Source organism: Elephantulus edwardii, unplaced genomic scaffold (assembly GCF_000299155.1).
Source record: "Elephantulus edwardii isolate Elephantulus edwardi_28Jun2011 unplaced genomic scaffold, EleEdw1.0 scaffold00070, whole genome shotgun sequence".
NCBI classification, from domain to species: Eukaryota; Metazoa; Chordata; class Mammalia; order Macroscelidea; family Macroscelididae; genus Elephantulus; species Elephantulus edwardii.
Genome location: NW_006399820.1, coordinates 8,158,093 through 8,175,749, shown reverse-complemented (window position 1 = coordinate 8,175,749; position 17,657 = coordinate 8,158,093).

The following is a 17,657-nucleotide window of genomic DNA, read 5'->3' as shown; positions in this document are numbered from 1 at the left end:
GTAAATTATTACCTAGCTTGGGAGAGAAGGGATAGCATTGTGCTGAGTGACTGACTCAGTATCAGAAGGCCAAATGTTGTATAAAAGCATCATTGTAGAAGGAGTATAAGGATCCAAGTGGGCGGGGAGGGTGGAAGCAGAGGGATGACGATGTGGAGGGAATGTGTGTATGTGTGTGTGTGTATTAATCATGGGTCTGTACAATTTGATGAGGGGGTGAGGGAAATGGTAAGAATCTGGTCTGAAAAACAATGTATTTGAATTTTATAAATAAACGATTATAATAAAAAAAGAATCATCAAAAATATATGTACAAATGATTGTATAAAACACACAGTACAAGTACAAAATATGATGTATATGATTTCATACAAAGTAATAAAAATTTTTTAAAACAAAAACAAAATATGCCAAAGGCATCTTGAGAAAGGAATATTACTATTTCAAATGAATTACCCCACGCCTCACCCTCCACTCCAAAACTGACCACCTGCAGGAGATGTAATAATGACTGAGATGAGTTAAAGAGATGCAACAGTTCCCTCCCACCCTAGTAGCCTTACTGTGGTAAGCCTTACTGTGGCTTGCACACTATCATGCAGGAAGCTGTGCCATCAATATTTCAAATACCAGCTAAGCTTTCACAGCTTTGCTTTTAGCAAAGCTTCCTGACTAAGACAAGCAAGGACGGAATACTTGGTAGCCTGTTTCCAAAAAAAGCCAATAAAAGCCATTTGGATCACAAGAATGTATTGTCTGATAATGTTTTTTGTTAGGTACCATTGAGTTGACTATATGACTCATAGCTACCCTTTGAGCAACAGATGGAAACTTTGCCTGTCCTGTGCTGTTTCTGGTAATTATAGTTTACTGTTGAGTCAGAATCAATTCACAGCTGACCCTCCAGCAGTCTTCCAGAGGCAGTAACCACACAGGAGAAGATTTCCCATCTTTTACCCTGCGGCAGCAGGTGAATTTGAACCAACAGAGTTCAAATCCACTAGTTCAAGTCCTGGATTGACAGCACAACTCCTTACCACTAAGCTACCAGAAGTCCTTATTTCTGATAATGTTGTTGTTGTGTACTGTCAATTTGGAATGACACATAGCTGACCCTCCAACAGGTTTTCAGAGGCAGTAAATCCCACGAGAGGAGATGGCCCATACATCCTGTGGAGCAGCTGGTGGATTTGAACCACATGCTTGATACAGTACTTGATAATAGATTGAAAGGCACTCAACAATGTGTTTGAGTATATTAATGAATATGAAGAAAGTGTAGGATTGGGCATTATATATTTTGTAGGACATGAGGTCACCCTTAGTCAAGGCTTTTATAGCAGTTAATAATTTCCTTTGCCTTAAAGTAGATCATACGTATTAGTGGCATAGTCCGTAGGGAGTTACCTTGCTAACCCAAACGGAACACATCTCTGGTGATTCAAAAGATGGAAATTTCCTCCCATATGTTTGACAGCCTCTGAAAATTCAGCTGGAGGGTCAGCTGTGAGTTGGCTCCCACTAGGTACTGAGAAAGAAAAGAGCTCATATTTGATGTGATGGGTTAAGGACAACAGAGGAGAGGAAGAGCCTCAACCAGGTGAACTGAAACTGACTGCAGCAATGAGCTTCAGTGTGTCAGAGATTGTGAGGTTGGCACAGGATAGGACAGGGGTTCAGATCTATTGTTGTTTATAGGATTGCTATGAGTCATACCAGCCTGGACAACATTTAACAACACATAATAGGTAAGAGTGCTTTGACCTTTCTTAGCATTCCACAGTAAATTATTTCACTTACCATAGATACCACATTTACACTCCTAATTCATTTGTCATTTTCTTCCATTCTGCTTCCAAGTATCCAAGACGCTGGAATTTTCAGTGATTTGAACTTTTACTTACAATGTTATGTAATAATGATCTGGATAAGATTGTCTTTAGAGTTTTTCCATGAATTTGTAGCTATGTAATTAATTTCATCAATAGGGCAGATTTTGTAACATATCATTTCTTGCTTTTAGATTATCTTGTTGGTTGGTCTGACTTGAAAGTGAATAAAAAGAGTAGAAAGAAAACAATTGAAGAGGGAAATGAGTTCTCTACTTTCAGGATCATCCTCCTCCTCACGAAATGTTTCTTGGTTGAATAGTTACCAGGTGAACACTTTCTCATAGTTTTGAGTTCCATGGAGTTATTATTATTTTTAAAGTATATTTACAGAGTTATAAATTCTTGAGAGGAAAAAGAGGTATAAGAATGTAATCTCTTAGGGACTTTTTTTTTTCTAACTCCCCCCACCCCCAACAGCCCAATACTAAACTTTGTACAAAGTATAATATACATATGAGTATCTGATGGCATAGTCAGTGGGGAGTTTCAATGCTAACCCAAAGGTGACACCTCTTTGGTGGATCGAATCCACCTGGCTCCTTGTGAGAAAAATGGACAACTCTTCCCATGCACTTTGCAACTCTGGAAAGACAGTGGACAATCAGCTGTGAGTCAGTTGCAACACACACACACACACACACACACACACACACACACACAGAAAATGTATGTATAGAAATGCGTACAAGCCTATAGTATACAATTCAACAAAGTGAGCTCTCAAATTCCTAGCTTCTCTTATGCCTCTCCCAGTTACTGCCTGTGTGGATTGAATATTCAAAAATATGCTGACATAGTAACCCCTGGTATTTGTGAACCTGATCGAGTGTGGATACATCTTTGAAGATGTTGTCAGTTAATATGAAGTCCTACTGATGTTGGTGGCCCCTCATCGAGTGTGAGTGGTGTCCTTATCAAAGGGAAGAGAGGCAGAAAGGAACATCAGGAAGGCTGATCATGTAAAAAGGAATCTACAAGCCAGGAACTCCTCAGAAGCTAGAGGGGATAAGAAAGGGTCTTTCCTTAGCATGGCCCAACATTACAATGATTTGGACTTCTGGCTTCCAAAACAATAAGACTATACATTTTTGCTCTTATAAGCCATCTGGTGGGTAGTACATTTTTATAGCAGCTGTTAGAAACTACTACCCTCCCAAAGATACTCAGTCTTAACACATGCATTCCAGAGATAGGTGTTTTCTATATATTTTGTAGACATAGACTTTTGCAGTGTGTACACTATTGTGTTATACTTCTTTTTTTTATTAACCAGTTTGCTTATGAGCTTCAACCATATTTGCTGAGCATAGCACTCATTTCTTTACTCTCATTTTTCTGCACCATTGTGTTGTGTGAATACACCACACACTGTGAATATCCATCCCGCTTTCGGTGGATACTCTGAGTTGTTCATTCCATTGAGCTGCAGCTCTGATATTATTGGCTCTGTCTCTTGTTGAATACAAATAAGCATGTCTGTTGTGGCCTAGAATATATGAGTCATTGGGAATGCGGATCTTAAGCTTCAGGAGAGACTGCTAAACAGTTTTAAAAGTGCTTGCACAATTCACATTTCTATCAAGGATGTATGTCAGTTCTAGTTGTTTCCACAGCTTTATTAATATGGTAGCATTGATATTTAAATTTTAAAATTTAAATATATACCCTGCTCTTGGGTATCTACTAGACTTTAATTTTTAATTTACCCAGTGATGAATGAGCTTGAGAATCTTTTCATCTGTTTTGATTATATGAAAATACCATTTTGTGTTTCTATTTAAAATGGACATGACAACCTCTTATCCCTGCTGTCCTCCAAAACTCTTCTAAGTTTTAAGTAGATAAGTAATGGATTGATCTTTCTACAACTTTCAGGTTCTTTATCCTAGAATGAGGGAGCTGGCTTGCTTGGGGCAATCTAGCTTTAGACTTATTAATAGAATCTGAATTCACTGTTAGAAGTATCTCAGCTTGCATGATAAATTTTATGGTTATTCTATATATAGCTATCATTTCCCCCCCTACATTATTTAAAGATTTTCTATCTAAAAATGACTCATCCACTTAGTCTATCATTGCAAAAACTCTTACTACATGCCAGAGGGTAAGATAAGCACTTTTAAAAAAAATTATTATTATTTTTAATTTTTTTGTGTGTGTGTACCATCAAATCAGATCTGACTGATACAGGAGGAGATTGTCCCTCCTTTTCTCGGCAGGGCATCTGGTGGATTCAAACCGTGTGCCTCTGGGATTGTAGTTGCAGCTCCTTGCCACTAGGCCACCAGAGCTCTCAAGATAAGCACTTTTGTTGGTATGTGTTACTGGCTCAACTTGGATTCATAGTGACCCTATTTCCAATTGATCGAAACCTTGCCCTCTTCTGCACCATCCTCACAGTCTCCACTCTACTCAAGCCTGTTGTTGCAGTCACTATGGCAACCCGTCTCATTGAGGGTTTTCTTCTATTTTGTTGACCTGCTGCCTTTCTAAGCATCTTTTTGTTTTCCAAGATCTGACCCCTCCTGACCACAAGTCCGAAGTATGTAAGACAAAATTTCATAGTCTTTGCTTTTAAGGAGCATCTTATCCAAACAGGTTTGATTTTTTTTTTAGTATGTTCTATATACTTCACCCAAAGTATGTGAGATGAAGCTTTGTCATTTTTGGTTCTAAGGAGCATTCTGGCTTCTTCAAGACTTGTCTGTTCGTTCTTATGACGGTCCATAAGATAATCAGAACTCTTCTTCAACACCATAGCTCAAAGGCATCAATTTTTTGGGGCATGTTGCTAGGGAGTGCTTATTCCTTGGAGAGTTACATCATTCTTAGAAAGGTAGAGGGTTAGCAAAAAAAGAGGAACAACCTTGACGAGGTGGATTAATACAATGACTGCTGCAGTGAGCTCAGTTGTGTCAGAGATGATGAGGATGTCACATGATAGGACAGGGTTCAGATTTGTTGTTTATAGGGTTGGTTTCAGTCAAACTTGACTTGATGGCATGTAACAGCAACAGTAACAACATACTCTTTGCCAGTGCCATACTTCAAAGACATTAATTCTTTGGGCTTCTTTATTCTTTGCAAAACTTGCACAGCCAATATCACAAGTGAAATGATCTTAGCTTGGATCAGGTGAATCTTAGTTATTAAGCTGACATCTTTGCTTGGACTATAAACTGATTATCCTTCCTTAGTCTTTAAACTGACATCCTTGAACTTTGAAGAGTTCTTTGACAGCAGACTTGCCCAATACAAGTCTTTTCATTTTTTGAGTGTAAGTTCCATGGGTTATGATTCAAGTAAAAAGAAATCTTTCATAATTTCAATTTTTTCTCCATTTATCATGATGTTGCTTATTAGTCTACAGGTGTTTTCTTTATGTTAAGGTGTTATCCATACTGAAGGTTTGATCTTCCTCAAGTGAGCTCTGAGAATATATAAAACTGTATATGTTTCTTATTTTATCTATAAAGTCTCATATATAGATTTATTACATAAAACTACATATAAGAACTCCGGTGCCCTAGTGGTAAGAAACTACACTGCAATGCCAAAGGCACACGGTTTGAATCCACTAGCTGCTCCATGGGAGAAGGATGGACAGTCTCCTCTCATGGGCTTTCCTGTCTTTGAAAACTCTCTGGAGGGCCAGCTATGGGTTGGTTCTGATTCAACAGTACACAACAACACCAACACCAACCCTTGAATCTGCGAGCTGCTCCATGGCAGAAAGATGGGTAGTCTTCTCCTATGTGATATGTTTTTGTTGTTGTTATGTGCTGTCAAGTTACCTACAACTCATAGTGACCCTATGTACAATAGGTATGAAGCCTACCTTATCCTGAGCCAGTCTCACTGACTCTGATACACATACCCTCAATACCCTAGCTGCTTTATCAATCCATTTGCTCCAGGGTCTTCCTCTCCTATGCTGTCCCTCCACCCTTCAGAGGATGTTGTTCTTCTCCAAGGATCGAGCCCTCCTGGCCACATGCCAAAGTATGTGAGATGGAGCTTCAAAATCCTAACCTCCAAGGAGAAACTTGGTTTCACCCTCTCCAAGATAGACCTATTTTCTTGGAGGTCCATGGTATGTTCAAGACTTCTCCAGCACTACAACTCAAAGGCATCAATTCTTCTTCTATCATCCTTAATCATTATTCAGTTCTCTGATGCATAGCAAGTAATTGTGAAGACCATGCATGGCCTGTATCAGGCACATCTTAGTCTCTAGACTGATACTGTTGCTTCTCAGTACTCAGCAATGGTCCCTGACAGCAGATTAACCTAATGCAATTAGGCTCTTGATTTCCTGACTGCTGGTGTCAAAAAAGTGTTGATTGTGGAGCCTATGTGACTTATAGCCTCTGGAGAGTCAACTATAAATTTGTTCCAACTTAACAGCACATAACAACAACAGCGACCCTTAAACTTCTAAATATTATAGAAGAAGTTTATACAAGAATGTTTTAATCATATATCTGCAATTATAACTCTAATATTCAGTGGAACTAAATTTATGAACATACATACATTCATACAATTAATGAAGAAATTTGTTATACTCCAGTAGTTTATGTTGGTGATTTATATGATATGTTTTGTCTATGTATTGTATTTGGTTCAGATTATAGAAATTGTTGTATATTTTTTCCTAGCTTTGTGAAAGCAGTAGTTTTAAAATAATCTCTTTGGCACTCCATTGTGTGATGATCTTAATCTGTTTTGTGTATTGGTGGCCAGAGAATTCAACTTAATAGAACTCATGTTGTTAGCACAAGTCTTAAACTCTCGAATTATGATAAAGAACCAAGCAAAGGAAAACAAACTAAACCATTGTCACCAAGATGGTCCCAATTCACAGGCACCTGATAGTTCTCCTGTGTTTTATAGGATTTTCACATTTGTAAATCCTTCCAGAACAAACTACCATCATGTCTTTTCCATAGAGCAACTGGTGAGTTCAGACTGCTGACCTTGAAGTTAAGAGTTGAAAGTTTTCACCAATGTGCCATCAGGAATCCTTATGGCAAGAAAAATGGGTCCTAATTGAGTTGAAATAAATGCCTTTTTTTTAAAAGTAATTTTGATTCCTATGTCCTCATTCAGTTGGAGTCATCTGTGTTAAAAAGGCCCTAAAAATACTGTCTCTTACTCAACAGAGAATACTTGCTTTAATTAAAATGTGCCCTGCTGTCACATCAGCCCAGGTGTTCCACCATCACTCTTCGGTCCTCTGTACGATACTCTGTCCTGGGTTTGTCTGTTTATTTGTCCACCTTCTAAATGAAGTTGTGATCAACTCAGAATCCCTGGAACCTGGCATGATGCTCAACATAAGTTAGCTGTTCTGTTTAATAAATGCTTTTTGAGTGAATGAGAATATGCAAATAATGTAAAAATACAAACACATACTCTTTCTTTCCTTCTTTTCCTATGTCTTTCTAGAGAAGCCAAAATGTTCATGGCACAGTGCTTGATGTTAGGATGTCTCAGTGACCACAGCACGCATAACAACTCCTCCAGCAGGGTTATGCTTGGGAAGGGAGGAGCAGACCATCACCTTTATATCCAAATTTGTGTTTTCTTACAAGTTGAGATAAGTGCTTTGAAGCAAAGAGATACAGTTTTTTGAGGATATATGACAAAAAACAATGACAAAGATTAAGATGCTAGGAATGTTTTCAAAAGAAAATATTTCTGCTTAGATCTGAAGGAGGAATAGAATAAAGAGGAGAAAAGAAGGTGGAGATAAGGGGAGAACATTTTAGGGTGAGAGTACTGCCTTTATAAAGGCCCATTAATGGGATAGAACATGGAGCCTCAGAGTGATTGAGAGAAGCAAGGTGGATGGACCAGAGATTTCCAGAAGATATAAACAGACTGGCATCACACTCGTGTCATACAAGGTCTCATGGAGCTTTTTGGAGATCTTGTTCTTCATCTTAAAAACAATAATTGGTATTCTAAAGGTTGTTAGGAAGGAATAGGAATGCAGTGACAAGATTTGCATTTTGAAAGACCCACCCTGTGTAGTCACTACGTCATCATTTTGAAAATGTAAATCTAGGGAAATAAACATTTCCTTTTATCTCAGAACTTCCAAACAGAACAAGAAGAGGCATTTCTCCCTAGAAATATGCCAAGTAAGAGGTGAAAAGGAGTGACAGAATATCACTGTTTTGTAACTCTTTATAAATGATGTGTCTAAACTGTGGTCGTCAACGTCTGCCAACCTTAGGAAAAGAGAGACAGACTAACATTGTGGGGGTTCTGAAAGTGCATAATACCACCTCTTGGTGGACATGCCAAGAAGGATCAAACTGGAATTTGATCAGACTTCTAGATCTGATGAGTGTTTTTCTGCAATAGGGATAAGAGGGAAATTTGCTATTTACATTATGGAGATATCATTGGTAAAACCCTGATCCTTGGAAATGAGGAAGGACCAATAACCTGTATTATTTTAAGAAAGATATTACAAGGAGAAAACAAGAGAGCAAGAGGATAATTTGTAGACTACAACCTTAGATATTAGGGTTATATTTAAAATATTGACAATATCAATATACAGACTCTGAGTTAAAGACATGTTAAGAGAGAAAGCTCTGCTGGCCCAGCGGGTCAAGAGTTGTGCTGCCAATTTAAGGGCACTTGGAATGACCCCACTACCTTCTCCTCTGGAGGAAGATGGACAGACTCTTTTCATGTGATTTAGTCTGAAAACTCACTTGAGGGTCAGCTATGACTTAGTTCCAACTCAACAACACTTAACAACAGCTACAAGAGAAGGAGAAAACAAAACATTCATGAGGTAATTGGAATAATTTGATCACTTGCTTTGTATTTAGTGATATTAGAGCAGTATTAGAAATTATTTAATGTGTGACAGTGTTATTGTGATGAGGTTTAAGTGGCAATGGCGAAATGAGCCCATTTTAATTGGAGATAAACAAACCAGCTGTCTTTGAGTTGAATCCTGCTTTATCCTGAGCCAGTCTCCTCTCCGACACACCAACCCCATTATCCCAGTTACTGAGTCAATCCGTTTCATCCAGGGTCTGCCTCTTCTGCGCTGTCCTTCCACCCTTCCAAGCATAATGCCCTTCTCCAAGGCTAGAGAATCCTTCAGCTAGAATGTGGTCCTTGCTGACAACATACCCAAACTATGTGAGGTGGAGCTTCAAAATCTTGTCTCCAAGGAGCAACTTGCTTTCATCCTCTCCATGATAGACCTATTTGTTCTCCTAGCAGTCCGAGAGTTCAATATTCTTCTCCAGCAGCACAACTCAAAGGCATCAGTTCTATCATTCGTAGTTATCGTCTAGCTTTCTGATGCATAGCAAACAATTGTGAAGACTATGTCTTGGATCAGGTGCACCCTAGTTTCTGCACTGACATTGTTGTCCTTCAGTATTCTGGAGAGGTCCTTCACAATGGTCTTTTGATTTCCTGACTGCTGGTGCCACAAAGAGTGCTGATTATGGAACTATACAAATGGAAAATTGTTAAAAATCACAATCACAATCTCTTTTCCATCTATCATGATGCTGTCAATTGGCCCACTGGCGAGAATCTTTGTTTTCTTGATGTTGAGCTTCAAGTCCATAATGAAGACTAAGTACAGTCCTTGACCTTCTCTTAATAGCATTACTGTTTATATTACTCATGGAATCCATAAAGATCCAGATCAAATTGTTATAATGTGATGTTTGGATGTATTTCTAAAGGATGATGAAAATGAATAACTCTTAAAGCCAGTTATGAGTCTGTGGGAGCACATTTTATTTTCCTTGCTGTTTTTGTTAGGAAAATACAATTTTTAAAGAAGGTTTGTTTTACATTTTTATATAATTTCTTGGAAACATGAAAAGAGTTGATATTGGATATGACATTTACCAAGTCTCCTGAAATCCTGCATATAACTAAGTTGATATTTTATCAGATGTTTTAATGCATTTATTAACATAGTGCATTTTAATGTTAATCTTTTGATTTGTGAATCTCTTAATGCAAATGAAACAACAATAACAATGTGAATATTTCAGAAGAGCACAGAGGACGTTGGTGGCTTAGTGGTAAGGAGCTATGCCGTGAACCTGGAGGCAGCAGTTCAAAACCACGAGCTGCTCTGCAGGAGAAAGATGAGCGGTGTCCTCTCATGTGATTGCACTGCTTCTGAGTACCTGCTGAGACTCCATGCATGTCAGGGTAGAACTGTGCTTCCCGGCGTTTTCAACCTTCAGTTCGTCCTGACTTGATGCTGCATAACTGCAGTATGTATTAGTTGTTGAAAATAAGAATATTTAGGCAAAGCACAATGAGGGTAATAAACAATACTTAAAATTTCACCAAGCATCTAAAGAGCGCTGGTGTTACAGTGGCTGAACATTCTGAGGCAAACTGAGAGCTTTTCTGTGACTTTGTGGGAGAAAATACTCAGAAGCCTAGGAGCAGTTCTGTCCTGTTCTGTTCTGCCTTACAAAGTGGTAATCGGCTGTATGCTTGGTGGGATTTTGGTTGATTGTTGACCACTAACCCAAATAGGCAGCCTTCCATCAGATTTTTGAGACTAGCTTATCTTTCTTCTGTTAGGGTTGATAAATGCCTGCTGGATTCCAATTGCCAGCTTTGCGATTAGCGACCAAACACATAATGCTTTATGCCACCGGTACCCTTTTGCTTAACATTTATTTGTTTTGTTTTGTTTTAGCTTTTGCTGTTGTGAATAATGCATTGAATATGGGTCTGCATATTGTGACACTGTTTTTATGTCTTTATGATCTGTTTGTTGATAATTGTACATCATTATTTTAACTTACATTTCTTATATCATTATTGAACTTGAATGTTTTTATTACATTATTTTTATTTATGTTTATACTTATTACTATAAGTCTATTTGCAAGTATATAAATATCTTTTAATGACCAGACATACCCTTTCTACATTTTTATTATTTTAAAAATTATTGATTATACATACTGTTTATATGTTAAAGACCCTAATTTGTTGTTGGTGTTGCGTACTGTAGAGCCAGTGCTGACTCATAACTGATCCTCCAGCAGGTTTTTAGAGGCAGTAAATCTTATGGGAGTTAATTGCCCATCTTTCTTCTGAGGAGTGGTTGGTAGATTCATACCACTTACCTTTGCAACGGCAATATAATTTTTTACCTCTAAGCCATCAGAGTGTCCTAGATTTCTGTTAGTCATATTCTAAAAATTTTCCCCATGTTTTTTAATTCAATGAATGGAGTGTATTGCCTGATAATTTTTTTATGTTAAAAAGTTGCTAAAGTGTTAACATGCTATTCTGTTTGAAAGATGTATTTTCTAGTTAATGGTCTATTTAATTTGTTTTACATTTAGCTGTTTAATTTATATTTTGCTATATTGCCTTTATAGGAGAATTCTGGTGACTTACTCTGTAGGGAGTTGTGCTGCAACCCCAAGTGGCATCTCTCTGGTGGTTTGAATCAGCCAGTGGCTCTAAGGGAAAAAGATGGATAGTCTGTTCCTATGTGATTTACAGCCTCTGAAAACTTACTGGAGGGTCAGCTATGAGTTGCTTCTGACTTCATGACGATGAAATTGAAATTTCCTTCATTTTTCTTTATTGCTTAGAATACATATCTAAATTCTAATAATTGACCAGTTTTTCAAGAAAGTGAACATGTCTTCTTCCTCTGATTTAAATTACCAGCTCTCTCATATAATAAAAGTATAACAAAGGAAGCTGTGTTGTTAAAGTTTGTAGGGTGGGGTTGAGTTGTAAACCCAAAGGTAGTTCAAATCAAAGGTGGTAACTGTGCAAGAGAAAGATGGCTTATCGCCTCCCATGAGATCTGCAGCCTTCTGAAAATCTACTGGAAGGTCAGCGCAAGTTGATTCAATTGATGACAATGATTTTTCAATTTCTGATTGCTTAGTCTATAGGTAGTATAGCTGCAAACCTAAAGACTGAGCCTGCCTGCAAGTTCAAGTTCACAGGTGTCATGGAGGGAAATAGAAGGGCTATTATGATGGCAATGAGTGTGAATTTTGAATTCTCATATAATAAAATTCTTTGTATTTGGGTTTTCTAAATTCTTTTAGTGCCTTGCTACCTATTCGTGTGTCATTTGTTGTTGTTATGTGCTGTCCTGAGCCAACTTCACTGACTCTGACACACCTAACCCTATTGCCCCAGTTACTGTGTCAATTCATCTCATCTTTGGTCTTCCTTTCTTGTGCTATTCCTCCACCCTTCCAAGCATGATGTCCTTCTCCAAGGACCAATCCCTCCTGGCCATATGCCCCAAGTGTGTGAGATGGAGCTTCAAAATCCTTGCCTTCAAGGAGAAATTTGGTTTTGCCCTCTGCAAGTCAGACCTATTTGTTCTCTTGATAGTCCATGATATGTATATTCAAGACTTTTCTCCAGCACAACTCAAAGGCATTGATTCTTCTGTCATCCTTATTTATTGTGCAGTTTCGTAGATTATTTAATAGATAGTGCTGATACTCTTTCAGAAATTGTTGTGGTAGTACAACGGTTAAGTTCCTTTTTGTTTTACAATTTTATTTGTGGTTTCTTTTTATTTTTTAATTGAAAATAAAATTTTTGTTTTATGCTTGTTTACTTACAAAGTTCGTGTACATTGTTTTGCACATTGAATCTTCCCCCTTACCTTTACCCACTCCTCCCTCCACACATCAAATTGTGTGACCCTGTGATTACCCAACCCCCACCTATCTTCACCCTTCTGCTCTCATCCTCCCCCCCTTGGATCTTCACACGCATTCAACAATAATGGTCTTATACAGTATTTGTCCTTATGGGACCGAGTTAGTTCACTTAGCATAATACTCTCCAGTCCCTTTCAAGTTAGATAGTAATTTTCAAAATCATTGCTCCAGGGTGCTGCATAGTATTTCATTGTATAAATATACCACAATTACTCAGTCCATTTGGTTGTGGTTATATATTTAGGCTGTTTCCATGTTCTTGTTACGGTGAATAACTATATGAACATATCTGCTGTGAACACTCGTGTAAAAGTCTGTTTGTTCCTCAGTTCTCATTTTCTCAGGGTATATTCCTAGCAGTAAAATAGCTGGGTCAGATGGAATTTCCATATCCAGCCTTTTGAGGAAACGAATGGTTAAGCTTAGTTGTTAGGAATTGTGCTCTCAATGCAAAAATACAGTCTGCCAGCTGTTCTGTGGAGAAATATGGGCAATCTCTTCTGGTGTGATTTACTTACTGCCTCTGAAAACCCACCATAGGGTCAGCTATGGGTTGGTTCCTACTCGGTGGTACACAACCACCACCACCACCACCAAAATGTCAGTGGTTTGAACCTACCGGTTTCTCTGTGGGAGAAAGATGTCCCAATCTGCTTTCATAAAGATGGCACATGGAGGAACCCTAGGAGCCAATTCTGCTTGTGCCTATGGGATTCCTGTGAGTGGAGACTGACTCAGTGACATACTATAATAACAACATTACCTCTCTCACCTTTTACTGTATTAAAAAGACCTTGCCCCCACTTCTTTTAATCTTTCAATGACTTGCCCATTCTTAATCTCTGTAAGCATTTTATTATACTGTTGAATGGATGACATTTTATCTGTTGGGAGAGAGTTTATATCTTTACATGACTCATTTTTTCCGGTAACAAACAAGGAACATCTAACAATGTTCCTCTATGTTCTTCTAATAAATTTGTGTATAGGCCTCATATCTGTTTTGGCTTTCCTAGTCATTTTATAGTGGTTGATGTTACTGTGAATGGGATCATTCGCCATCATTTCCACTTTAGTTTTTAGAGCTAAAAGCATGTGATTTCTTAGTTACTGCTGAAACACTTTTCTTTTAGGGGCTATTAAATGCTTGATGATTTAGTTATTTATTGTTTATAGTTTTATTGAGGACATGCTATATAAAATTTTGAGGGAGGGACATACTTTCAAAGTTAATCCGACTTCTAGGCACAGAGTATATAAATAAACTTTCTTCTGTCTGAGGGTTGTCCTGATCATCTAGCTTTATACTGTGGGTTGTTTTTTGTTTTGTTTTTTTTTTTTTAGTTAGAGAAGCAAAATTATGTGATAATGAAGAGCTCTGAATCAGATATCAAAGCAAATTCCCAAATCACTGCAATCAAGTAGATTCTGACTAACAGTGATCACCCCCTCCCACCTACCCCCCCGCTCCAATCTGGTTTCTGAGGCTGTCAGTCTATCCAGGAAGAGACGTGGCTGCTAGATTCAAACTTCCAGCCTTGCGGTTAGCAGCCAGACATATTATTCACTGCACATCAGGCACATAAGGCTCCTGAATTAGGCTGGTTTCTACATAGTCATCAACCAGCTGTGTGATTTTAGGAAATTATTTAGTTGGTTTTCTTTAGGTCTCTTTCCAGCCTTGTATTTCTGAGTGTAATAAAACCTCAAAATATTTTTGTTCTAGAGAGATTTGTGCTCTGGAAAGAGGCAGATCCAAATTTTAATGGTAGCATAGCAAGTAGTGTTAAAGAAAGGAAATTTTGGTATGTACAGTGCTTCCTCTTCTATTTACTTTGTAAGCATTTTAATTGCTGAGAATATTGGTTTTGTGTCCTAAGTTTATCAAGCATGATCAAGAATAACGCATGACCTCACTCTATAAGAATATGTCAGCCGTCTATTTCAGATGTTAGTTTTAACACTTGTGAGAGGGAAAAAATACATTTTTTAATTTTAAGGTTTATTTTTATAACAAATGATCCAACTTCAGTATTTTGAATCTGGAAACATTTTCACATGGGCTCTTTCTTTTCCACTGATACCCACAAAGGAGTTTATTTATATTGAAATCTGAAATGCTTATTGATTATGGAAAGAAAGGAAAATGAATGACCTTGGGAATACATGATGTAGGAACACTGAGCAGAGTATATGTCTCTCGTGCTCAAAATCACAACTTGATACTTACTGTTTCTCCCGCTGAATATCTGACAACATTGAGTTCTCAGAAGCAACTGAACTTGCAGAAAATAGCTCATGAAGTCATTTTCTATTTCATTGGTCTGCACTTTGTAGAATAAATACTCTTTAACTAGGACGATATTAATGTATGTCTTTGACAGCAACTGCATTGAGAAAGCAGCCTTTGCAAAACACTTTTGTCACCCATCCAACTATGGGTCTTTTATGACAGATTGTTGAGTATCTGAAGGAGCTATTGTGTCAACAATGAGCATCGTAATGAGTCTAAAAATCTGACTCAATGGAACAAATGCATTTTAATGGCTTGCATTCTGCCTTAAAAGGATGTACCAAAATAGAGCCAGAGTCTGAAAGCAGGGCATTATTTTATAATGAAAGACTAATATATGGATAGTTCTAGCTAAAGTAAGAATATAACTGGGAATGAAAATTGACTTAAGGGTGGATAAAATCACTCCCATCAGCAAACCACAAGTGCTACTGAAGAGTTAGCTGCAGCGGTCCACAAGAAAAAAAGGAAAGCCCGATGTGTCTGTCCTCAGCTTGGGTTCAGCTGAGTGGGGTCCTGGGAAATGGGGTGAGTAGGGCATAAGGGTCCTTTCTTTTGACATCCCCCCAAACAGCTGGTTCTGACTTTACAACATCACTCAGATGCCACACAAACAGTGCTGGAATCACTTGTGTCTTCTAGGGTTTGAATTCTACTTAATAATTGGCGCTGTAACATTAAGGATGTAAAGGAGAGTCAGGTAAATTTCCAAAATAATTAGGCTAGTTTTAAAACGCAAAATCCAAACAGACTTACTGCCATTGAGTCTAGCCCAAAGCAACCCAGTAGAACAAAACAGAACTACCCCAGAGGGTTTTCAAAGCTTTACATTTTTACAAATTGTGACGTTTTTCTCCTGGAGGAGGAGCTGGTGGTTTAGAACCTCTGACCTTTTGGTTAGCAACTGAGTGCTTTAACCAATGTGGCAAAAGGCCTCCTCGGGTAGTGCTTACGGGCTATATTTTTAGAATTTGTTTTGTGCTGTTGAGTTGGAAGCAACTCCTAGCTGATAGTGGGTTTTCAGAAGTTGTAAATTACATGGGAGAAGGCTGCTCATCTGGATTAAACTGCCTGTTTTGGGGTTGGCAGCACAACTCCTTACTACTAGGGACCAAAATTTGCATGTAAAAGAGGGAAGTTATAGTGAATAATTTTCTTTGGCACTGAACTTGCTGTTCTTCTAAAATTGATTATTTTTTTAAAAGAAAATATATTGGTTTACTTACAAAGTTCATATATATTTTATTATCTTTATATATTATATACTATATATTATATATTATTATATATTTGTTGTTGTTGTTATGTGCCGTCGAGTCGCTTGTGACTCATAGCGACCCTATGTACAACAGCCCTAAACCCTGCTCTATCCTGTGCCAATCTCACTGCCTCTGACACATCGATCCCGATTACCCCAGTCACTGAATCAATCCACCTCATAGAGGGCCTTCCCCTCCTGTGCTGCCCCTCCACTCTGCCCAGCATGATGTCCCTCTCCAAAGACCTGTCTTTCCTTACAACATGTCCAAAGTATGTCAGGCGAAGCCCCAAAATCCTTGCCTCCAAGGAGCAGCCTGGTTTAACCCTCTCTTGGATGGATCTGTTTGTTTTCTTGGCAGTTCATGGTACATTCAGTACTCTTCTCCAGCACCACAGCTCAAAAGCATCAATTCTCCTTCTATCCTCCCTAATCATTGTCCAACTCTCTGATGCATACAAGTGATTGCAAATATATTAATTATATTATTATATTATATTATATTATATTATATTATATTATATTATATTATTTATATATTTTTATTATATGTTGCATTATCTTTCATTCACATTGTGTTTCTTACAATCATTCCCATTCATTATATTTTATAAAGTTAATCACCATTGAAAAATAACATTACCCTGTCTTTACAGATCCCACTGGATCTTTCCAATTTCCTTTACCCACTCTTCCCTCCACCCACCAAACTGTGCAACCCTAGGGTTCCCCCCACCACCCAACCTCACCTCTCTGCTGCCACCTTTCTCCCCTTGGACCTTAAATACGTTTTACTAGTTATCTTTCTATTTCTACAGTAATGGTCTTATATAGTATTTGTCCTTGGGAGACTGAATTAGTTCACTCAGTGTAATGCTCTCCAGTCTCTCGTTATGTAGTAATTTTCAAAATCATTGCTTCTGAGTGCTGTATAGTATTCCATTGTGAGACTGTACCACGCTTTCTCAATCCATTCGATTGTGGTTGGACATTTAAATTGTTTCTATGTTCTTGCTATTATGAATAATGCTGCTATGAGTATTGGTGTACAAATCTCTCTTTGTGTCTCAATTCAAATTTCCTTGGGGTATATTCCTAGCAGTGGAATAGCTGGGTCATAGATTCTTGTTTCAGCATAGGTTCAGCTTTTTGAGGAAATGCCAGACTGTCTTCCAGAGTAGTTGTCTATTTTATAATTCCAGCAACACTGTATGAAAGTTTCTATCTCTCCAGATCATCATCAACATTTATATAATTGATTCTTGGGGAGCGAACGTTTCTTTGTATATATGCGTATGTATATATATTTGGAAGTGAACTCACATTTCATGAAAATCTACTTGATTTCCATAAGATGAATAATTTTGTGAGCAACAATCAGCATAAATAAAGCTGGTTCCCAGGAGAAGAAAGTCAAATCTGACTTTTTTCTAACCTCTCTGTTGTCTGTAACACCAGGTCTCCCATCCTCAAGATACACT